Source organism: Heptranchias perlo, chromosome 24, assembly GCF_035084215.1.
Source record: "Heptranchias perlo isolate sHepPer1 chromosome 24, sHepPer1.hap1, whole genome shotgun sequence".
NCBI lineage: Eukaryota > Metazoa > Chordata > Chondrichthyes > Hexanchiformes > Hexanchidae > Heptranchias > Heptranchias perlo.
Genome location: NC_090348.1, coordinates 17,359,028 through 17,383,398, shown reverse-complemented (window position 1 = coordinate 17,383,398; position 24,371 = coordinate 17,359,028).

Here is a 24,371-nt window from a genome sequence, read left to right as displayed (position 1 = left end):
GATGGAAATATATGACGCCACCCTTAAATAACTACAGTGCACTGTAGCTGGATTAGGGATAAATGGTCCAATTAGGGATTCTTCATCCAGGGTGAATCCATAAACTAACGAAGGGCTCTGCACACATCGCGGCCGCATAGCCAGGCACCACTCTTCCTGGAGCTGTGCATGAAGTGTCTGGTGCAATCCAGAACCCTTCTTTCTCCCTCACTAATATTTCCAGCTAATTCATAAATTCCTTGTGTATATCTTCCTTCAACAAGCATATCGATCCCATTTTAAATACTTCCATCAGTTTATCATCAGCAGATAGCAATGATATGGCCTCTAGCACAGGAATCAGTTGTGAAACAACATCACTTTGCTTGCAAGGCTTCCTGACAAAACACACCAGTCCAAATCTCCGCATCTTACACCAAACTATATTCCAATCTGATTTCCAGATTTCCATTTGTTTGTCTAATATAAAATTTGGGATCCTATTGTTTCCTAATACCATTTAACCCCGTTTTGAATCTGATTTAAGTAGAAACCCTCCATACATAATCGCCTTTGAGATCAGTTGTTCTTAATAGTTTTTGTTGTTCTGAATGATTGCCATTATCCCTAACCTGTCCTAATCTTTCTACCTTTTTTATTAAAATCAGGAACTCTCCTTGTTCTGATATAACATCCCCCATCTGCGTATTCATTCCTTTAAGTAATCCCTCTAACTGCATATGCATTGTTTTATCATGTTCCCATTGTCTCTATGTGTGTTCATCTAAATATCTTCCCGAATTGTGCTTAGGAAAAGCGTACAATTTCTCTAAGCACTGTATGATAAAATTCTACACAGATTCAATTACATAATTCAGATGACAAAAGATACAGAATGAAAAATTTAACAGGGTAGGAATAATTTCTAATCGTAAATCGTTATAAAAAACTTCATGTGTTCACATCACTAAGTCTGTTCAGGGGACTTTCATAAACATGGCGCATCTTTTGCTGCGCCTCCCATTTTAAAGTATTAATTGCATTAGTGTCAGCTTTTAGATCAAAGTCCACATCATCTGCACTCAGGCACACGTGCAGGGAATCATCCATCGTACCCTCATGTCTATGCTGAAAAATGGAAAGTTCAAAAATTCATACACCCCATTGTTCCTTAAGTGAATCCTCATACAGAATCCCCACTTTGTCAATGTTTTGCCATCCAAGGTGTCAGTAGTACTGCTTCCTACTGTTTTCATAACCTTTCTTTAAAGACTGCCACATCCAGAGCTGCCTGCAGCTCTTGACCCGAGGTGACACAAGATCCAATAGGTCTCCACTCGTCACATTGTAAACGATGCTCTGCACCTCCTTATTCCTAACAACACCACCCACTGCTAGGTTTAGAAGTATCACTTATGTGAAAACAGAAAAATATCATCGCCGGTTCTAGGAATCCCTGATGAATTTAGTCAAGAGTACCTTTAAATTCTGTCAATCACTAAGGGATATTTATCAATGCCCGACTAACCATTGTCTAATAATATCAGGGACTGTTTGACTGAGTTTGCGGCGCAGGACTGTAGGAATTACAAAAATCAGACGGTCATCATGAATGTCATAGTTTTTATTAAGGGACAATGAAACTGTTTGTACAGTGACTGCTCTTTCAACTCAGAAGGCTGTGACTCAGCAGGTTGTAGTGCTGGAAGCTCAAAATGTGTGAGACCAACTTCATAAAAAAAACTATTACAGCAATTTCGCAATGTAGGGTGTTTTGGGTTGTTCTCACCCTATTGATCGGTGCAGATATCTGGTCCCCAGTCTAGCCAAGGAACACGTAGACCTCACGGATCGCGGGTTCAGGAAAACGGGACTTACGCTAACGCACCCGGTGATGGATCATGTAGCCGAATAGCGCAGAGAACACACAAACTCGGTGTTTGAATTGAATTGGAATGTTGGTTTTATTATACCGTCAACACGAAGAAAATAACGATACAAACGGTCCTACACAGTACATTGAGTTACACACACCCACTACAGTACTTTATCCCGCTAAACTAAGAGGTTGGTGGGGACCCTGGAGACACCTATCACACACACGCACGTATGGTCGAGGCTCGCCAATCCTTTGCACTTGCAGGTCTGGCTGACCGGTTCTCTCACGTAGGATTCGTTGGTTTAGCTGGAAGCTGCTCTCCTCCCTGGAGAGGTCGGGTGAAAAGCAAGAGAGCAGAACAAGAGAGAGCAGAACAAGAAGGAGCAAAAGCAAGACTGCCAATCCAAGCGGGAGAGGAGTTTCGAGCTTCCACTTATATACACCTCTTTTACAATGGTCTTCGTCACTTAAATGAGGCACTTCCATGCCTGTTTTAAACAGTTCTTACAAAGTCCTTAAGAATCTTTGATGGCTTTTGATGGTCTCTCATCCTATTCTCTCGATGGGCCATTGTTCATTCCGATTTGTTGAGCACTTGCCACACAAGGCTTCCTTTTCATCCCACGTCCTAGGTGTTGATCGGTTTTGCTTTAAAACAAAGACATGGCCCCACCATGTCTGGAGCAGTTGCCACTCTCAATGGCCGACTGCCTCTCTGATTGTTGACCACCTGCTGTAGGTTTTGCATTAAAACAGTGACATGTCTGAAGCAGTAATTCTCCCACATTCCACTGTGTGTGTCCTCTCACCTATCCTTCCATCTTAGGTTTTTGGTCAGTGACCAAAGTTTTACATATTCAGGGAAAAGGTGGAATTCCCAGAATTCTTACAGCAACCAGAAGTACGTTCTAATTACTTCTTGCTTGTGAAAGCGGTAGGGGTTGGGGGTGGAGTCAATGACACTATAGCGGTTTCCAGACTTGCTTCTTCAAAGATGTTTTTTACTTCTTTTGAAAAACCTTCTTATGTATTTAACTGTGGTATTTCAGTCCAAATAAACCCACACCTTGCGTCTTCAATTTAAAATGTATAAAGCCAATTTTCAAACACTTTTCCTAACATTGCTACCTTAACTCTCCCATATTTTAGGGGCATTGAACACATTAAACTGGAGAATATGGAATTTCCCTCTTCACGGCAGTCTTCAGGCATACTGGGACCCAACCATCCCGCTGACATTATCACAACACTGTCTCACTTTCTTGGGTCGAGCTTCATCACCTATACACGGTGAACCCTTGCTGGAATTCCCACCATCAAGAGGGAGCTCAAAAGTGTAACTGAGGAAACTCTGGTGGTGTAGCAGCAAGGATATAGCTGAGTTAGGGAGAGAGAAGCAGAAGAGTAAGAGAGAGAGAAGTGGAAGTGGAGAGACCGAGAGAGAAACTGTTAACATAGAAACATAGAAGCATAGAAAATAGGAGCAGGGATAGGCCATTCGGCCCTTCAAGCCTGCTCCACCATTCAATATGATCATGGCTGATCCTCTATCTCAATACCATATTCCCGCTCTCTCCTCATACCCCTTGATGCCTTTTGTGTCTAGAAATCCATCCAGATTCTTCTTAAATATATTCAGTGACTTGGCCTCCACAGCCTTCTGTGGTAGAGAATTCCACAGGTTCACCACCCTCTGAGTGAAGAAATTTCTCCTCATCTCAGTCCTAAATGTCCTACCCCGTATTCTGAGACTGTCACCCCTCCTTCTAGACCACCCAGCCAGGGGAAACGTCCTCCCTGCATCCAGTCTGTCTAGCCCTGTCAGAATTTTATACGTTTCAATGAGATCCCCTCTCATTCTTCTAAACTCTAGTGAATGCAGGCCGAGTCGATCCAATCTCTCCTCATACGACAGTCCTGCCAATTCTGACAGGGCTAGACAGACTGGATGCAGGGAGGAAGTTTACCTTGGCTGGGGGGGGTCTAGAACGAGGGGTGACAGTCTCAGGATACGGGGTAGGACATTTAGGACTGAGATGAGGAGAAATTTTGCTACACTCCCTCTATGGCAAGTATATCCTTTCTTAGGTAAGGAGACCAAAACTGCACACAATAGTCCAGGTATGGTCTCACCAAGGCCCTGTATAACTGCAGTAAGACATCCTTGCTCCTGTACTCAAATCCTCTTGCAATGAAGGCAAATCTTCCTAACTGCTTGCTGTACCTGCATGTTTGCTTTCAGTGACTGGTGTACAAGGACACCCAGGTCCCAGCATGGTTCAGGTGCAGTCCTTCCTAATGGAACAGCTCTCTCTTTCCCCAGTACTGGTGCCAATGCCCCACGAATTGAAACCCCTTCACCCACACCAATCTTTGAGCCATGCATTCATCTCCCTGCTCCTATTGACCCTATGCCAATTTGCTCATGGCTCAGGTAATAATCAGAGATTATTATCTTTGTGGTTCTGCTTTTTAATTTAGTCCCTAGCTGCACAAACATGAAGACAACAGAGACGTGTAAGACTGACGATATTCTCTGACATACTGTGTACAACACACAAGAGATCCACTGAAAAGATATTAAACGATAAATCTGGAGCACTAACAAAAGGCAAGTCTTAACAGTGCAGTTAGCGAGCGTGAAAGGCAAATTTTTGACTGCTGCCAAGAAGTTCTAATTGTAATTCAAGTGACTAAATGTAGATGCACAAATACAGTCAATATTTTTCAACAGTAACAGAATGTTTAAAATACAGAGTTGCTTGTAATTAGATCTATTCTCATCAGGACCTACTTTAACTGGTATGCAAGAGTGAAGTTTAAAGAAGTAACCTAAAACACAGGGCAGTGACAGATTTGATAGATGTCAGTACAACTCATTTGGAAAATGTTACTGGAAATGGTATAATGTAAAATAACAATAGATGACTGATACATTCTGATGGTGTTGCTATGCAATTATGGGTCATTGCACAATTTGTGATTGAATTCAGCACACGACAGAAATATGTGATGCCACCCTTAAATAACTACAGTGCACTGTAGCTGGATTAAAATTTTATATTTTTAATATTTTTCACTTACTATAGGAATTTGTTGCGACAGAAATGAATGTGAAAAAAAATCACAAGTGACACATATGCTTCAGCTTCAGTGGAGTTCCTTGTTATATTAATCACCTTGTCTGCCTCCTACTTCCTTTAATACATGAATCTGTCTCACTGCCACTGTACAACCGTCTTTTTCATCTCTTCCAATATCTATAGTTGATCAGGTAACATGATACTCAATCCACCTTGGATTCAGATTCCTCTCCAGATGCAGTGACACTTTCTCTAGAAGTGTTTCCAGTCCCTGTTGGTGTTAGACATGACATGACTGACAGTTACTGCTGATCTCTTTATCCTTCGTTACAGTAGAGTATTGAGGTTCTTTTTTATGATCAAAGTATTGCAATCTTTCTATTAATTAATTTAATGGGGAACCCTGACTTGTGTTAAGCCTTAAAATGCGAGAACATGGAGCAAGGTACTCTCTGGGCCATTTGTTTAAAAGTTCCTCTTTAACAGTCCAATCTTCTGAAGCAATGTTTGAGCGCCGGGAAGTCTGTGGTAAAAATTCATCTGGGCGCATTCTCGGGCCTAGATTCAGCACTGTTTGGACTGCGCCTGCCCAAATTAAGAAGCCCAATGATTGATAGCTGACGCTGGCCGATGCCCCACAGGCCGACCATCAAGGTCAATTCCGCTGATTGGGTATTAATTTGTCAAAGTGGTCCTTTTACGGATGTTGGGCCTCTGATGCAAACATTCAAGGGGCCTAACGCCTGTTTTAGGAGACCGTCCATTTTACACCCGAGAAATGGGCACAATGTATGCCAATTTCGATTCTTCTGACTATAGATTTCCTGGTGTACCCATAAGCTTGCATGTATCTTTGCTCTGCTGGAGTACTGGGCTGTGTAGACATGTCAAACGTGATTGTAGGGGATAAGCATGGTCTTGTCGGAGTCGGCCTTTTCCTTTGGAAGAGTTGGAGCATGCTGATTCTCTGAGAATGAAGGCACTATGATCGCCTTCCAGAAAGTGTGTATTCACATGTATAATCTTCTGGCGGTGATCACGCATTATTTGCATGGTCTTAAAGTAATACCCCTTCAAATTGAGAGAAGCAATATCATTGTGTGCAGCTGTAGGAATGGCTATAATTGTAGTCTATGATGCCCAGTATTTTGAGGAAGTCACCCGACAAGAAAATGCATGGCTGCTTGTCCTTTCAATTTGATGCAGAAATCTATGAAGAGTTGTGTGGTGAATGGGCATCTATCAGCTCTTTAATGAAGTGGTACACAACAAACTGGCTGACCCGAGAGATGCTTCCTGTGAGCGATTGGGAGGAATATGTCGCACAGAAGCTGAGGGTCATGGTGCCCTTCATTGTTACTGGTAGCAACAGTTGATGGGGGACTAAGCTCCAGATGGCGGAGATCGGTAACAACTCCCTGCTGAGCCGCAGGAGCTTCTCTCTTCACAAAATGATCCTTTGTGATGCCGAGGTATGTCACTCTGCTGTTTCCTGCAACACATTTGCCAGTGCTCTATGTTATGATCGGGATTTTTAAAAAAGCATCTTTTCTCCTTCAGTTGTTTCACAAGACTTGCCATTAGTGGTTTGGGGTAGTTCTTTATTTGTAGCCTGTCCTTTCACACATTCCCAAACCAAGTCTTACAATGAACCCAGTTTGCAATAAACTACATGCTGGAATTTTCATACACTTGATCCCCAACCCAATTTTTAACCATCTTTTACTTCGAAGAGGCAGAAATGTCAGAGGGAAATTTCCACGTGGTTAGTTGCACCATTTTTGTGCCAATGGCAAAAGATTTGCACCTGCCGCTGGTCTGGAGAGGTATTCACACGAAGAATTTGTCTGGTCAGCTTATTTGCGTATTATTTGTAGTAGGGATTGGCGGTAAATCCCGTGTAAAATGGGAATAATCTGCTGGAGTGGATGGCGATTAAACTGCAGTGTTTAAAAAGGCTGTTCTGGCTGGGGGTAGTGTCGGGGGGTGGGGGTGGGTGGGAGACAGGCGAGCAAGGAAAGAGCAGTGCTTGGCTCACTCACTTGACTCTCCACTAACTTTACTCCATATCTCATCAATCTTTTCCTGATACTTTTCAAGAATGTCTGTTACAGGAGCAGCTGGCATATGCAGCCAAACAAGACAGCAGGACATGGCACATAGGCACAGAGAAGGATTCTCCCTCAGAGCACCATATCAGAGCAATGCAAATGCGACTCCAGGCAGACTGGGACAAAGCTTCAGAGATGCAGCCATCAGCAGCTCCCAGCCAGGAGCGAGCTGCCATGACAGGATGGCCACCTCTGTCCCATTAAGGACATCTCCTCAGGGCTGGAGAGAAACTTGGAGTGGGAGGGGGAGGATCCAGTTGTCGTGGTCCATGTAGGTACCAACGCCCTAGTAGGACTAAAAAGAGGTTCTGCTGAGGGAGTTGAGCAGCTAGAGACTAAATTAAAAAGCAGGACCACAAAGGTGATAATCTCCGGATTATTATCTGAGCCACGAGCAAATTGGCACAGGGTAAATCAGATCAGAGAGATGAATGCATGGCTCAAAGATTGGTGTGGGGGAAGTGGGTTTCGATTCATGGGGCACTGACACCGGGACTGGGGAAAGAGGGAGCTGTTCCGTTGGGGCGGGCTTCACCTGAACCATGCTGGGACCAGTGTTCTAGCAAACCAAATAACTAGGGCAGTAGAGAAGGCTTTAAACTAAATAGTGGGGGGGAGGGCTCAGGTGGGGCGAAGTTTAGATTGATGAAGAGAAAAGACAAGGAAGTAGTACAGGAAAGTGATGGGAGTAATGATAAACAGAGTGTGTCAAGAAGGGACAGAGCGTACAAACATAAGAGTACACTAGCAAATGGGGCCGGGGTAGGAAAGAATAATAAAAAGACAAAATTAAAGGTTCTTTATCTGAATGCGCGCTGCATTCGTAATAAGATAGATGAATTGATGGCACAAATAGAAACAAATGGGTATGATCTCATGGCCATTACAGAGACGTGGTTGCAAGGTGACCAAGGTTGGGAGCTAAATATTCAGGGTTATTTAACATTTTGGAAGGATAGGAAAAAAGGTAAAGGTGGTGGGGTAGCTCTGTTAATAAAGGATGAAATTGGTACAATAGTGAGAAATGATCTTGGCTCAGAAGATCAAGATGTTGAATCAATTTGGGTGGAGGTAAGAAATAGCAAGGGAAAGAAATCACTGGTGGGAGTAATATATAGGCCCCCTAACAGTAGTTACACTGTAGGGCAAAATATAAATCAGGAAATAAGGGGGGCTTGTAAAAAAGGTAATGTAATAATCATGGGCGATTTTAACTTTCACATAGATTGGACAAATCAAATTTGCAAAAATAGCCCTGAGGAGGAGTTCATAGAGTGTATTAGGGACTGTTTCTTAGAACAATAAGTCGGGGAACCAACCAGGGAACAGGCCATTTTGGATCTCGTAATGGGTAACGAAACAGGATTAATTAATGATCTCAAAGTAAAGGATCCCTTGGGAAGCAGTGATCATAACATGATAGAATTTCACATCCAGTTTGAGAGCGAGGATCTTGGGTCTGAAACTATTGTATTAAACTTAAATAAGGGCAATTATAAAGGAATGAGGGCGGAATTGGCTAAAGTGGACTGGGTAAACAGATTAGATGGTATGATGGTGGATAAGCAGTGGCAAACATTAAAAAAAATATTTTATGACTCACAACAAAAATATATCCCTGTGAGGAGGAAAGACTCCACAAAAAGGGTGAACCAACCATGGCTAACTAAGGAAGTCAAGGATGGTATCAGGTTAAAAGAAAAAGCATACAACATGGCAAAGGTTACTTGTATGCCTGAAGATTGGGAAAACTTTAAAAACCAGCAAAGGATGACTTAAAGAATAATAAAGAGGGAGAAAATTAATTATGAGAGTAAACTAGCACGAAATATAAAACTGACAGTAAAAGCTTCTACAAATATATAAAAAGGAAGAGGGCACTAAAGTAAACATTGATCCCTTAGAGGATGAGACTGGGGAAATAATAATGGAAAACAAGGAAATGGCAGAGGAATTGAACAGATATTTTGTATCTATCTTCACAGTAGAAGACACTAATAACATACCAATAATAGTAGAAAATCAAGGGGCAAAGGGGAGGGAGGAACTAAAAAAAATCACTATCATGTGAGAAAAAGTACTAGGTAAACTAATGGGTCTAAAGGCTGACAAGTCCCCTAGACCTGATGGCTTGCATCCGAGGGTCTTAAAGGAAGTGGCTCAGAGGTAGTGGATACATTGGTTGTAATCTTCCAGAATTTACTAGATTCTGGAAAGATCCCAGCGGATTGGAATACCGCAAACGTAACACCCCTATTCAAGAAGGGAGTGAGACAGAAAGCAGGTAACTATAGACCAGTTAGCCTAACGTCTGTCATTGGGAAAATGCTAGAATCCATTATTAAGGAAGTAGTAGCAGGACATTTGGAGACTCATCATACAATCAAGGAGAGTCAACATGGTTTTATGAAGGGGAAATCATGTCTGACAAATTTATTAGAGTTCTTTGAGGAAGTAATGGGCAGGGTGGATAAAGGGGAACCAATGGATGCAGTGTATTTGGATTTCCAAAAGGCATTCGATAAGGTGCCACATAAAAGATTACTGCACAAGATAAGAGCTCATGGTGTTGGGGGTAATATACTGGCATGGATAGAGGATTGGCTAACTAACAGAAAACAAAGAGTCGGGATAAAAGGGTCATTTTCAAAATGGCAATCTGTAACTAGTGGGGTGCCGCAGGGCTCAGTGCTGGGGCCTCAACTATTTACAATATATATCAATGACTTGGATGAAGGAACAGAGTGTCCTGTGGCCAGATTTGCTGATGATACAAAGATGGGTGGAAAAGCAAGTTGCGATGAGGACACAAAGTGTCTGCAAAGGGATATTGACAGGTTAAGCGAATGGGCGAAAATTTGGCAGATGGAATATAATGTGGGAAAATGTGAAGTCATCCACTTTGGGAGGAAAAATAAAAAAGCAAAATATCATTTGAATGGAGAAATACTACAAAATGCTGCGGTACAGAGGGATCTGGGTGTCCTCGTACATGAAACACAAAAAGTCAACATACAGGTGCAGCAGGTAATCCGGAAGGCAAACGGAATATTGGCCTTTATTTCTAGGGGGATGGAGTATCAAAGCAGGGAAGTCATGCAACAACTGTACAGGGTGCTGGTGAGACCACACCTGGAGTACTGCATACAGTTCTGGTGGCCTTATTTAAGGAAGGACATACTTGCATTGGAAGCAGTTCAGAGGATTCACTAGGTTGATTCCGGGTATGGAAGGGTTATCTTATGAGGAAAGATTGAACAGGTTGGGTCTATCTCATTGGAGTTTAAAAGAATGAGAAGAGATCTTATTGAAACATACAAGATTCTGAGGGGACTCGATAGAGTAGATGCTGAGAGGATGTTACCCCTCATGGGGGAATCTAAAACTAGGGGGCATAGTCCCAGAATAAGGGGTCGCCCGTTTAAGACAGAAATGAGGAGGAATTTCTTCTCCCAGAGGGTCATGAATCTTTGAAATTCTTTACCCCAAAAAGCTGTGGAGGCTGAGTCATTGAATACATTCAAGGCTGAGTTAGACAAATTTTTGATCAGCAAGGGAGTCAAAGGATATGGGGAAAGAGCAGGAAAGTGGAGTTGAGGTAAAAATCAGATCAGCCATGATCTCATTAAATGGTGGAGCAGGCTTGGGGGGCCGAATGGCCTACTCCTGCTCCTATCTCTTATGGTCTTATGGTCTTACGGTCATTCATCCTGCTCAAACGTTCTCCTTTGCTCCATCCTGTGCTGCTCCTCCTCCTCCATGATAATAGCATACAAGAGTCTGCCCATAGGGAATACCATAGTGACTCCTGAGAAGCCTTCACTGTGGATCGGGTTTGGAGGAGAGGAGGTGAAAATCTGCCAGTGGTCTGACTCTGTCAGAAACAGTGAGAAGCAAGTCCAGGTCTATGTAGGCGGAAAGCCTTCAAAGGCAGAAATCGCTAATTAAACTTTACAGGCTCTACGGGCTCAAAAACTCCTCATTTCTACCTGACTCAGCAGCAGCTGTGGCTCATAATTCCCAGTCTAAGTTACTCGGAATGCACAGCGAATGCAAAAGCAGGAAACTCGGAGCTGCAGCACCACTGGTCCTTATTATAATATATGTAAATAAGCGCACTCAGGACCGGTGGGCAGAGTGTGGGAAGAACCAAAATGTCCGCGAGAACGCTGGGGGCATAGCGATTGTTATGGCAGAAAATCACAGGAGGTGGCTTCTGGCTGATTCTCCAGCCACAGCAAATGACTTGACCTGATTATTAATCGGAATGCACTGAAAAAGATTGAGGAAGTTCACCCCTGTTATATTTAAGGGCATATAGTGATGTGGGTGAGACACTATCATGTTAACTGTGTACCACTAAATTTTTTAAAAAATTGACTGTGATTGGTTCAGTCAAAAAAGCCAGAAATGTTGTGGGCCGGATTTTGTTCTGGATTCTATGATCTGATTGGTTGAATTTACAGAAGGAAGTGACAATTGGTCTCTGGGGTCTGATTGGTTGAAGTTCTGGGACATGATTTGTTGAAAGGTTTTTGTTTTCCGGGTCTAAAATTTGATCAATGGGACCCTATGACACCATGGCCCACAACAACACATTCTCACAGCTACAAGATATTTAATAATAAATATACAAATGATATAATATCCTGAATGTGCTAAATGTTTTACGAACAGTGATATAACCTTATTAATGGCTGCACACCTTACAAAGTTTCACATCATTACAGAAACATCCCTTCATTTTGAGGGGGCTAAATGATCAGGTTTGAGGCAACAAACTCTGTTTCGACGAAGGTTCAAAAGCCTATTGTGAATTACAGAACTTGACAAGTCCACTTTAAAAGCCTTTCTCTTCGTTGACCATTGACCAGCTGCTATGACACATGTTCTTGTATAAAAATGGAATTGCGTGAATTCACAATTTGTGATACTCCGTTGTTCTTTTTACTTGTGTGACTCCATTGGCTGTCTTTGCTATGTTCATACCAGCTATTACAGCGTTTTTGCACTTGCAATGTTGTTGGGAATATATACATTGTCTTAGGGAGCTCCTGCTCCGCTACTCAGTTCCCAGTTCCAAAAGATTCGAATCGACCCCAGTTGGTTACGGTGGCACGTACTTTATTACACAGAACAGTTTAATGTTCTCAGCATTTAAGCAGCAGTTTACAGAATGGAAACTGGTGATATATTATGCGCTGCCACTCTGGGTCGAGCTTGCGCCTTGGCCTCTCACCTCTAACGGTCCACAAGGCCCCACCCTCTTGGATCCCGCAGATCCTGCCTTCTGCAGATTTTTTTCCTTCTCCCGAAATGGGTGTTGGGCTCCTGCCTTAAGAAACCTATGTAAGGAATTTTACAACACCAGGTTATAGTCCAACAATTTTATTTGAAAATCACAAGCTTTCGGAGGCTTTCTCCATCGTCAGGTGAGTGTCGGATTCCTTGAAAATTACCGCATATATAGTCATAGAACAATGCCTGGTGTCTCTGGTGGGATCCCCTATGCTGAGCCCTTGTTTGAGCTTTGTTTTATAACTGTTTAGCAGGAAGTCCTGTGGTGAGCTGGCTAAATATCCTCAGCACAGTTGATGATGCCAGACGAAGTGCATCAGCTTGACAAAAGGAATCCTGATGGTCCGGCACCTGACCTGATATCATCGACTTGCTGAGACAATTATAAACAATTTTACAACACCAAGTTATAGTCCAGCAATTTTATTTTAAATTCACAAGCTTTCGGAGGCTTCCTCCTTCGTCAGGTGAACGATGTGAAAACATTTTTCCCATCGTTCACCTGACGAAGGAGGAAGCCTCCGAAAGCTTGTGAATTTAAAATAAAATTGCTGGACTATAACTTGGTGTTGTAAAATTGTTTACAATTGTCAACCCCAGTCCATCACCGGCATCTCCACATGCTGAGACAATGGCAAGACATTTAAGATGGCTAGTGATGCTAATGACGTGGGACAATGGCAAGGTACTTAACCTCATCAAGAGGAGATGGTTAGCGATGCTAACTTGCTGAGCACTTATTCTCTCTGGGAGCTGAGACAATGGCAAGGTACTCAACCTCATCAATATATCAAAAGCAAAATACTGCGGATGCTGGAAATCTGCAATAAAAACCGAAAATTCTGGAGAAGCTCAGCAAGTCAGGCAGCATCTGTGGAGAAAGAAACAGAGTTAACTGTTAGTCTGTTTTTTTCTCATCAATATAGATGGGCTCTTTTATCTCTGGGAGAAGGTGGCCTACCCATTCCCACTCATCTCAAACAAAGAGTGAGCTGTGGGTTGACAATACACATCCCCAAAGCTAATCACCTTAATATACTGAGTGTCTGTGGCTATCCTTAGTAACAGTTCCTGGTACAGACTTATAATTTTTGCAAGATGTGTGGTTACATATTAAATGTATTTCATGATACATGTGTAAAAACAATCTTACGTATTTGTTACACTTTTAGCACACACCTGCATAATCTAGCAATATATGTGGCATAAGTTTTGCATTGGCACCAGATTTTGCATAAACTACTCACTACATTCATTTGCACTGTTGGCCTATTAAATCTCCCCCCGCCGCCCTCCGAGACCCTAAGCAGCTCTGCACAACAGGGGCACATAGTAATCTCTTTCACCCAGCATTACAAGGGCACAGATGGAGGGGAAAATGCCTGATTTTAATCCAATTCAATGAAAGACAATTGCGATGTGACCAGGCTGAAGGAAAACTCTGAAATAAGTAGGTGTGCCCAAAAGTATTTTGCTTTTGGCAAAGAGATTGAATGATGCTTTCTCAAAGAATGGGGTTGCAAATTTCTGCCACATCTTTCACTATTTGTGATCAATGCTATCTTAGAACATAAGAAATAGGAGCAGGAGTAGGCCGTACGGCCCCTCGAGCCTGCTCTACCATTCAATCAGATCATGGCTGAACTTCAACCTCAAATCCACTTTCCCCCTGATCCCCATATCCCTTGATTCCGCTGGAGTCCAAAAATCTATCTATCTCAGCCTTGAATATATTCAATGAATCAGCATCCAACACCCTCTGAGGTAGAGAATTCACACCGTCAGGATGGGGGTCGGGGGAGGTTCCATTGCTGCATTCATCACCCCATCGGAGGACGACCAACATCACCAGCCTTGCCAGGCACGCCGTCCACCTCCGCCACATGGAGCTACACAACACAGTGCTGCGCCACAGGCACCTGCACAAAGTAGTCGCACAACTACACATACACCCACTGTAGGGTGACCCAATGGTGGCATCAAGGATGTTCATGGAGAACCACATGAAAGGGCATTATTGCACAAGCCAGTCAAGAATGGCCAAGATGTGGCAGTAGTGGTGACAATATAATATGTAATGTGAGTTATCAGAAATCAAATATAAGTAAAAACCATGACAAACCCTCAAATACCCTTCATGCTCACAACACGTTTGCCTTACGCTTCCTAATGCACATGCCCTGTGGCTGCAGCACAGGTGGTGGCAGGTTGGGTGAGGCTGACCGTGAAAGAGATGCATTGGAGGGTGAGCATGAGATAGAGCCATGAGATTGTATGAGGTTTTGGTTGAGTGGTAGTGGTGGGATGACCACTGGCGAGGTGAGAAAGTTTTTTCTTATTTGTTCATGGGATGTGGGCGTCGCTGGCGAGGCCAGCATTTATTGCCCATCCCTAATTGCCCTTGAGAAGGTGGTGGTGAGCCACCTTCTTGAACCGCTGCAGTCCGTGTGGTGAAGGTTCTCCCACAGTGCTGTTAGGTAGGGAGTTCCAGGATTTTGACCTAGCGACGATGAAGGAACGGCGATATATTTCCAAGTCGTGATGGCGTGTGACTTGGAGGGGAACGTGCAGGTGCCTGCTGCTCTTGTCCTTCTAGGTGGTAGAAGTCGCGGGTTTGGGAGGTGCTGTCGAAGAAGCCTTGGCGAGTTGCTGTAGTGCATCCTGTGGATGGTACACACTGCAGCCATAGTGCGCCAGCGGTGAAGGGAGTGAATGTTTAGGGTGGTGAATGGGGTGCCAATCAAGTGGGCTGCTTTGTCCTGGATGGTGTTGAGCTTCTTGAGTGTTGTTGGAGATGCACTCATCCAGGCAAGTGGAGGGTCTTCCATCACACTCCTGACTTGTGCCTTGTAGATGGTGGAAAGGCCTTGGGGAGTCAGGAGGTGAGTCACTCACCACAGAATACCCAGCCTCTGACCTGCTCTTGTAGCCACAGTATTTATATGGCTGGTCCAGTTAAGTTTCTGGTCAATGGTGACCCCCAGGATAATGATGGTGGGGAATTCGGTGATGATAATGCCGTTGAATGTCAAGGGAGGTGGTTAGACACTCTCTTGTTGGAGTTAGTCATTGCCTGGCACTTGTCTGGTGCGAATGTTACTTGCTACTTATGAGCCCAAGCCTGGATGTTGTCCAGGTCTTGTTGTATGCAGGCACGGAAATGCTTCATTATCTGAGGGGTTGTGAATGGAACTGAACACTGTGCAATCATCAGCTAACATCCCCATTTCTGACCTTATGATGGAGGAAGGTCATTGATGAAGCAGCTGAAGATGGTTGGGCCTAGGACACTGCCCTGAGGAACTCCTGCAGCAATGCCCTGGGGCTGAGATGATTGGCCTCCAACAACCACTACCATCTTCCTTTGTGCTAGGTATGACTCCAGCCACTGGAGAGTTTTCCCCTTTATTCCCATTGACTTCAATTTTACAAGGGCTCTTTGGTGCCACACTCGGTCAAATGCTGCCTTGATGTCAAGGGCAGTCACTCTTACCTCACCTCTGGAATTCAGCTCTTTTGTCCATTTAGAGGTATGTCCATGTAGAGTGCAGGTAAGATGAGGATGAGCTTTGAGTCGGTGTGAGGAGTCATGTGATAGAGTAGTGTTGGCAGTGCAGAAGGAGATGTGGGGTGGAGGCGGTGATGTGGGAGACGGAGTTTAGGGGAATGAGTAAGTGTACTCACTTCGGCTAACCTACTTAGGTCATTGAAGCGCCTCCTGCACTGTATGCAGGTGCGTGATACGTTGGTGGTGCTGGTGACCTCCTCTGTCACCTCGAGCCAGGCCTTCGTGGTGGAAGAGGCAGGCCCACTTCCTCCCGTCCGCCGGGTGGAAGATCTCCCTCCTCCTCCACCTCCTCACCCCATCCAGTAAGACCCGGAGTGAGGCATCATTAAACCTGGGAGCAGCCTTCCCCCTGGTCTGCTCCATGCTGGAATTTTGCCTATTTTCTGCAGCATCAGTCAGTGGAGGACTGTCCCTTTAAATAGGGCTCCTCCAGCTGACAGCCTATGATGCGGGTGTGCAGTCCGCCCGCTGCGCAGCTTTCCAGCGCAAAACCCGAAAGCCAAGGTACGTGGCTTCAAACCTACCAATTTCACTGGGCACGTTACGCACGTGCCCAATCAACCCCCCCGCTGCCAACCCGCCTCCCTCCTAATATCGGGCTCATAATCCTCTTTAATGAGGCAAATGACATTGCACGGTGAATGTAATCCCAACTCAGCTTCTTAGCTGGAGCCAGTTAACTTGAAGCTTCAAATAGAAGTTTACATTTCCTGCTGTCTGGGAACTGCAGTAAATGATGGAGCAGTTCCCTGGAGCAGGAAAATGTCAAATTCTCTGATTTATCTTCAAATGCAGACAAGCAGGCTGCCATGGCAAGTTCTGGCAAACAGCTGGCCAGTTGTGAGGCCGAGAAATCATTCCAGATTGGGGTGCATTGGTTCCCCAAAATTAACACTGCCCCCCGCCCCCAGCTGCCCTCAACTCAGTGCCTATGCCAAGTGGTCACTTTACTGGAAGCCTTAATATTTCTTTCTCTTTCTAGGTGGTAATATCTCCTCAACACATAATGGCTTTTAGTTTTCTAAATAAGTGTTTTAAATATATAGCTATTTCTGCTGCCATGTTATGTGAATGTTGCTGAAAAGAATTGCTTGTCTGGATGTTAAAAAGCTAGCTTCTTATAATGCTATTGGATAATCTATAATCAACATATAATTTGGGTTCAGGCCATGTTGAATCAGACGTGATTACATATATTTCAAAAAAAATCAATGTAATCTTTATTTATGACAGACTTCATGTATACCAACAGAGCAGTAACATTTCATAGCAGTAAGATGACATTGCACTGCATTCTACTATGTGTAGACTTGCCAATCCTCCTGGATTGCCCAGGTTCTACTATAAGAGAAGTATTATACAAGCTTTCTGTATAATATTGCTAACCTTGTTAGGAAAAGCATTAGATAAGCTTTTCCTGTGATCAAGGTTTTCTGCTCTCTGTCATTAAGCATCACAGGCATTTAGTTATCTTGTGTAGAGAGGCACCCTTGAGTAATGAGCATCCTGTGTCATTCTTACCTCGTGTGCATAAAATGGGTGAAGGGAGTTGGCCATATTTTAATAGAATACAGGATGCTTTGGGCAAACATAAGTGTCCTTGATAAATTGGAGACAACTAATCATAAGGGAGGCAGTGTTGTCAGATGTTGTGTGTCATCTGGAATGTAAAGGGAGTGAAGCAGATGGCATCTTTGTGAGACAGATTGATGGGAGGCCGCATATAAAACTAATGTGTTAAAAACATATATAAGATGAGAATTAAATCATATTTGTTAGAATGTTCTCGGAGTGAGGAGGACATACTCAATTAATATCAAGGACCTTCGAGAGGTGCACCTCGGAACCTTGTATGGTGATAAACTTTGCCAGGTTGTATTCGAGCATCTTATTGGTATGTTTAATTGTACTCTTGTATTTTAACATCTTTGCTCCTTATTATAACTTCTTAATAAAGCCATTGTACTTTGGAACAAAACACCTTACTGGAAGTGGCCACACCGTCCAGGGTGGACTGCAAAATGCTGATGACGTACAAGATGACACCACAAAAGGTGGAAGCGGACTCTTCCATGAAGGAGGAAAGAAAGAACTTGCATTTCTGTAGCGCCTTTCATGGCCTCAGGATGTCCCAAATTGCTTTACAGCTTATTAAGTACTTTTTTTTTTAAGTGTAGTCACTTCTGTAATGTAGGAAATGAGACTGCCATGGTCTCACAAACAACAACTAGATAATAACCAGATCATCTGCTTTTAGTGATGTTGGTTGAGGGATAAATATTGGTCCCCTGTTCTTCAAAAAGTGCCATGGCAAAGCCTCGGTTTAACATCTCATCTGAAAGACAGCACCTCCAACAGTGCAGTACCCCCTCAGCCTAGATTGTGTGTTTAAGTCACTCAAGTGGGACTTGAACCCGTAACCTTCTGACTCACAGGTGAGAGTGCTACCACTGAGCCAAGTCTGACACTTGGCACTAATGATACTCTTAGCCATAGTGGTGAAACTTCTTGGAAGACCTTCCAATGCCTCGTACAGCTGTTTGTGTAATGGCAACAGTTTTATTTTCGTGGCTCGGTCCCCACAGTCGTCATTTGTGTCCTCCTGAATGGAACTGGGAGAACTTCACCCTCTGGTGAGATCTTTCCTGTGCTGTTCCTGCCACCAGTACCTGCTGCTGCTCACTGGTGTTCTGTGACTCATCACGTGCAGACCCCTCGAACATACTATCTAACCCATGTGGAGAACCAATCTCTGAACTGGTGCCTGGGAGGGATGGAATGTTTGATGGTGCATCCTCAACAGGATTGTCCTCCACTAAAATGTCTTCCTCTGCAGGAGGCTCTTGCTGATGAGATCTCTGTTCTCCGTTTAGGTGAGGGCAATGAGGTTAGGCACTTCGCCCCTGGACTTGACTCTCTCCTTCGCATTGTGTGCTGTCTTGTCCTGCAGAAAGAGAGGGTGAGAGTTAGAGATTGGCTGTTTAGAAGATAAGTGGAGATGTGTGGGGTTTGTGCATATAGTGGATGTATTGAGAGGTGAAGAATCAAGATGGAATGAGTATGGGAAGGTGCTGGAACCGTGGGGCAGCCTTTCAGATCTTCCAATATTCAAGAGTGGTATAGCAATACATCAAGTCTTGTTTCAACAGAATTGATTTTACAAAAGATGAACCAGCAAATCAGCATCAATATTTAGAGCAGACATCCTTCCTGCTAACTCCTTGAGTGGGCAAAATAATAAAATGTTCATGTGCCAGAAATTCCATTGGAGGGTTTTTGGGGGTGGAACTCATGCCTGCCCCATGGATGTGCCACTGACTCTGGCCCACTTTTGGAACTGAGGAAGACTTAACCATCTTTAGTGTATCTCCCCACCCCAGAAACACTGGCACTGATATCCCACAGCAGCAGCACATTCTTCTGGAGAAAGTGGAAGCTATGGTTCAGGTCTAAAGTTTTGAAAATCTAGAGGGCTGCAAAGTGCTTAATAGAAAGATATGGTGCTGTTTGTTGAGCTTGTGTTGAGCTTCGTTGGAACAGTGTAGAAGGCCAAAAGTTGATAGCTCAGGGTGGGAGTGAGTCAGTGAATTGACATGGCAAGTGCCAGGGAGATTAGGGTCATACCTGCAGACAGTTTGGCAAAACAGTCACCTACTCTGGGTTTGGCATCCCCAGTGTAGAGACCACACCACGAACAATGGATACAGTGTACTAGGTAGGAGCAAGTATCTGTAAATTGTTGCCTCACCCGGAATGAGTGTTTTGGGAGGAAGCGAACGGGCAAGTGTTACATCTCCTGTCTTTTTAGGCGGGGAAGGAGACAAGTGGTAGAGGAGGTGGAAGAGTGAACCAGGATGTCACGGAGGGAATGGTCCCGTTAGAAAGTGGCAAGGGATGCGATAGGGAAGATTTGTTTGGTGGTGGGACCTTGTCAGAGAAAGTGGAAGATGATCTGTCAAATGCGGAGGCTGGTGGGGTGGAAGGTGAAGACAAGGGGGACTCTATCAGAGTTGTGAGGGGGGAAAGGGTGAAGGGAGAAGCATGGAAATAGGGCAGATCTGGTCATGGGTCCTGTCTACCATGGTGGAGGGAAATCCTTGGCTGTGGAAAAAGGAGGCAGAGAAAGTAAGTGAGAGGTATGGAGTTCCTACAGGAAGCGGGGTGGGAAGAAGTATAATCCAGGTAGTTGCGGGAGTTGGTGGGTTTGTAATAAATGTCGGTAGAAACAGTAGAAGAGGAGATAGTTGAGATACTGGATGGGCTAAAAATTGATAAAGAGGGGGTACTAGAAAGGCTGGCTGTACCTAAAGTAGATAAGTCACCAGGTCCAGATGGGATGCATCCTATGTTGCTGGGGGAAGTAAGGGTGGAATTGCAGAGGTACTGGCCGTGATCTTCCAATCATTCTTAGATTCGGGGGAGGTGCCAGAGGACTGGAGAATTGCAAATGTTACACCCTTGTTCAAAAAAGGGTGTAAGGATAAAGCCAGCAATTACAGGCCAGTCAGTTTAACCTCGGTGGTGGGGCAACTTTTAGAAACGATAATCCGGGACAAAATTAACAGTCATTTGGACAAGTGTGGATTAATTAGGGAAAGCCAGCACGGATTTGTTAAAGGCAAATCGTGCTTAACTAAATTGATTGAGTTTTTTGAAGAGGGTTGATGAAGGCAATGTGGTTGATTGGTGTATATGGACTTCCAAAAGGCGTTTGATAAAGTGCCACATAATAGGTTTGTCAGCAAAGTTGAAGCTCAGGGAATAAAAGGGGCAGTGGCAGTATGGATACGAAATTGGCTAAGTGACAGGAAACAGAGAGTAGTAGTGAATGGTTGTTTATCAGACTGGAAGAAGGTATACAGTGGTGTTCCCCAGGGGTTGGTACTAGGAGCATTGCTTTTCTTGATATATGTTAATTACTTGGACTTTGATAGTGAAGAGGATAACTGTAGACCCCAAGAAGATATCAATGGGTTGGTGGAGTGAGCGGAAAAGTGGCAAATGGAGTTCAACCCAGAGAAGTGTGAGGTAATGCACTTAGGGAGGGCAAACAGTAAAAGGGAATATGCAGTAAACGGGAATATATTGAGAGGGGTAGAGGAAGTGAGAGACCTTGGATTGCATGAGCACAAGTCCCTGAAGGTGGCAGTAAAGGTAGACAAGGTTGTGAAGAAGGCACACAGAATGCTCTCCGTTATTAGCCGAGGTATAGAATACAAAAGCAGGGATGTAATGATGGAACTGTATAAAACGCTGGTAAGGCCATAGCTGGAGTATTGTGCCCAGTTCTGGTCACCACATTACAGGAAGGAGGTAATTGCTGTGGAGGGAGTGCAGAGAAGATTTACAAGAATGTTGCCAGGGCTTGAAAATTGCAGCTATGAGGAGAGATTGGATAGGCTGGGGTTGTTTTCCTTGGAGCAGAGGAGGCTGAGGGGTAACTTGATTGAGGTGTACAAAATTATGAGGGGCCGAGATAGAGCATACAGGAAGTACCTGTTTCCCCTATTGGAGAGTTCAAGAACTAGAGGACATAGATTTAAGCTGATTGGTGGAAGGATTAGAGGGGACATGAGGAAAATCTTTTTTACCTCGAGGGTGGTGGGTGTATGGAATTTGCTGCCCGAATTGGTGGTAGAGGAAGGGACCCTCAACTCTTTTAAAAATTAGCTGGACCTGCACCTAAAGTGCTGTAAGCTGCAGGGCTACGGACCGGGTGCTGGAAGGTGGGATTAGAATGGGCACCTGGTTGTTCTTCAAGCCGGCGCGGACACGATGGGCTGAATGGCCTCGTTCTGTGATGTATCTTTTCTATGGTTCTATGGTTCTATGGGTGTACAGGGCACAATTCCAAAATTTGCAGATGACACAAAATTTGGAAGTGTAGTGAACAGGGAGGAGGATAGTGTTGGACATCATGAAGACATAAACAGGCTGGGAATGGGCGGTTGCAGATTTAAGGTGCTTGGCAAAAGAACCAAAGGCGACATGTGGAAAAACTTGTTTACACACCGAGTGGTTTTGATCTGGAACGTGCTGCCTGAGGGGGTGGTGGATGCAGATTTAATCGTGGCTTTCAAAAGGGAATTGAATAAGTACTTGAAGGGAAAACATTTGCAGGGCTACAGGGAAAGGGCAGGGATATGGGACTAGCAGGATTACTCTTGCAGAGAGGCAGCACAGGTTCGACGGGCCGAATGGCCTCCTCCTGTGCTGTAACCATTCTATGATGTTATGATGCTGTCAAAGCCTATCCCCAGAGAGAGGCAGAGATATATAGAAAGGGAGAGAGAGGGAGAGAGAAGTATAGGAAGGGAGGGGAAGAGTCAGAGATGGACCATGTAAAGTTAAAGGAGCAGTGGAACAATGCTTCCCTTTTTTTCTTCTTTCTTAAATGCTATTCATCTGTAATATCTTTCACTTCGTATGAAGGGTCCACACTGAAAGGCCAAGGGAATAGCTCGGATAGCTAGCAGAGACTTGGCACAGGTAGGATAGGCTGAATGGCCTTCTCTTGCGCTGCAAAATTCTATGATCCTATGTTTCATTGAAAATCCTGCAGAAATGGTTTTAGTTAAGATGATTGACAGTGCTGCAGGACCGATGTCAATTATCCTGGAGTGTTCCTGGCAGGGGAGGGAGAGTTATAAGTGAGCCATTGGCTTATATACAATCTATTATTGATAATTTTTTACAAAGCAAGCTGTTGGCAAGTGAGATGTATGATCACTTGGAGAGTACGGTGGCGATTAGAGCTACCCAACATGGCTTTATGAAACATAGGTCCTGCCTTGCTAACTTGGTTGAGTTCTTAAAGAAAGTGATCAGAACGGGGAATGATTGATGGTTGATGATGTGTTCCAAAAATACATGGTCATTAGAAAAGTTAGATCTTATGGAATTATAGCAGTGAGTCATCCACCAGGGTTAAGTAGCAACCTTACCTGAGCTTCATAATAATGCTTCATAAGAGATACCTAACATGGCTTTATTGAATAATTTGGATAGCTGCAAAATCCAGTCCCACAGGCCACAATGTTACTAAACACATTAATGTAGATTGGCAGTGAATGCAATCACAGCACCTCATAGTACCAAAAGGGAATAAGATTTGATACTCATATCTGTACTGTAGATAGTTGGATACAGATACCATTGCACCTTAGTCTATGGAAAGAATAGGGAATTCTCCTGAACTTATCAACCTGCTAATACTGCGAGGGAAAATGGAAACATATTATTCACTGGATCTCTAGAGAAAAACATTCCTACACTCTCTAAATTGACCATTAAAGACTAGACCATCGACGCACAGACACTGAGCCACCAGGTGCAGAGTGATCTACTACTAAATTTTTTTTTGAAAACACCTAGTTTTTTAATCATTCGCGTGCCTTTACAGAATGTTAGGACATCAATACGGTTAGAAGCACGAAAGTGTTCTTGTAAACCCGTGTTTCCAATGCTTTACTATTGGACTCAGATTAACGCTGAAGAAAAAAATAACGAAAGGCTTCTTTTTGTTAAAATTCGTGCTATTCATCAAAGTTATGAAATTTCCAAGCTCATAATTTCGAGAAACTAACAACACATCTTCAGATTTATCAAACATGTTTGATTTACTCTTTCCGTCATGCACGCTTAATTGCTTTACTAACTCAGAAAACATAAGAACGCACATCTCAATTGATATAATTCACAAGTGCCTGTAATGCTCATCACTTATGGGGCTGGTCCAATCAGCGCTTTATTCATTGTAAATCCCTAATTCTTGATGTGTCATCTCTTGTGGGATGAAGTTGTGCTGTGTGTCATTAGTAACAAATGTGCTGATGTGTTTGTATGAAGATCCTCTGTTCATGGTGTTAGAGATTCGGTAGGAGATCAAACCAATATGGTGTGTAGCGAGTATATTTATTAATAGCAGATTTAAAAGAATACGTAGCAGTTACAGAGTTAACAAACTGACTCACCAGCAAAGCACAATCCTTACACTCAAGAAATGCCTAGAACTTCAACAAGTTACAGTGATTGATACACAGACACCCCGGGCCCAATATTAGCATGGCGGTGGGTTCGCGGCGGAGGTCGGGGGGGGGGGGGGGGGGCGAACCCACGCGCCCGGTGACATCAGTCTGCCCCGTGTGCAATCACAAGCTGATTGGATCCACTTACCTGGTCTTCCGGGTTCCCCACTGCTAAGCTGCGCGGCGGGCGGACTGCGCATGCGCAGTAAGCTCTGTCAGCTGGAGGAGCTCTATTTAAAGGGGCAGTCCTCCATTGACTGATGCTGCAAGAAAATAGGAAAAATTACAGCATGGAGCAGCCAGGGGGAAGGCTGCTCCCAGGTTTAATGATGCCTCACTCCAGCTTTTATTGGATGGGGTGAGGAGGAGGGGGAGAACAGAGATCTTCCCCCCGGCGGGCGGGAGGAAGCGGCCTACCTCTGCCAC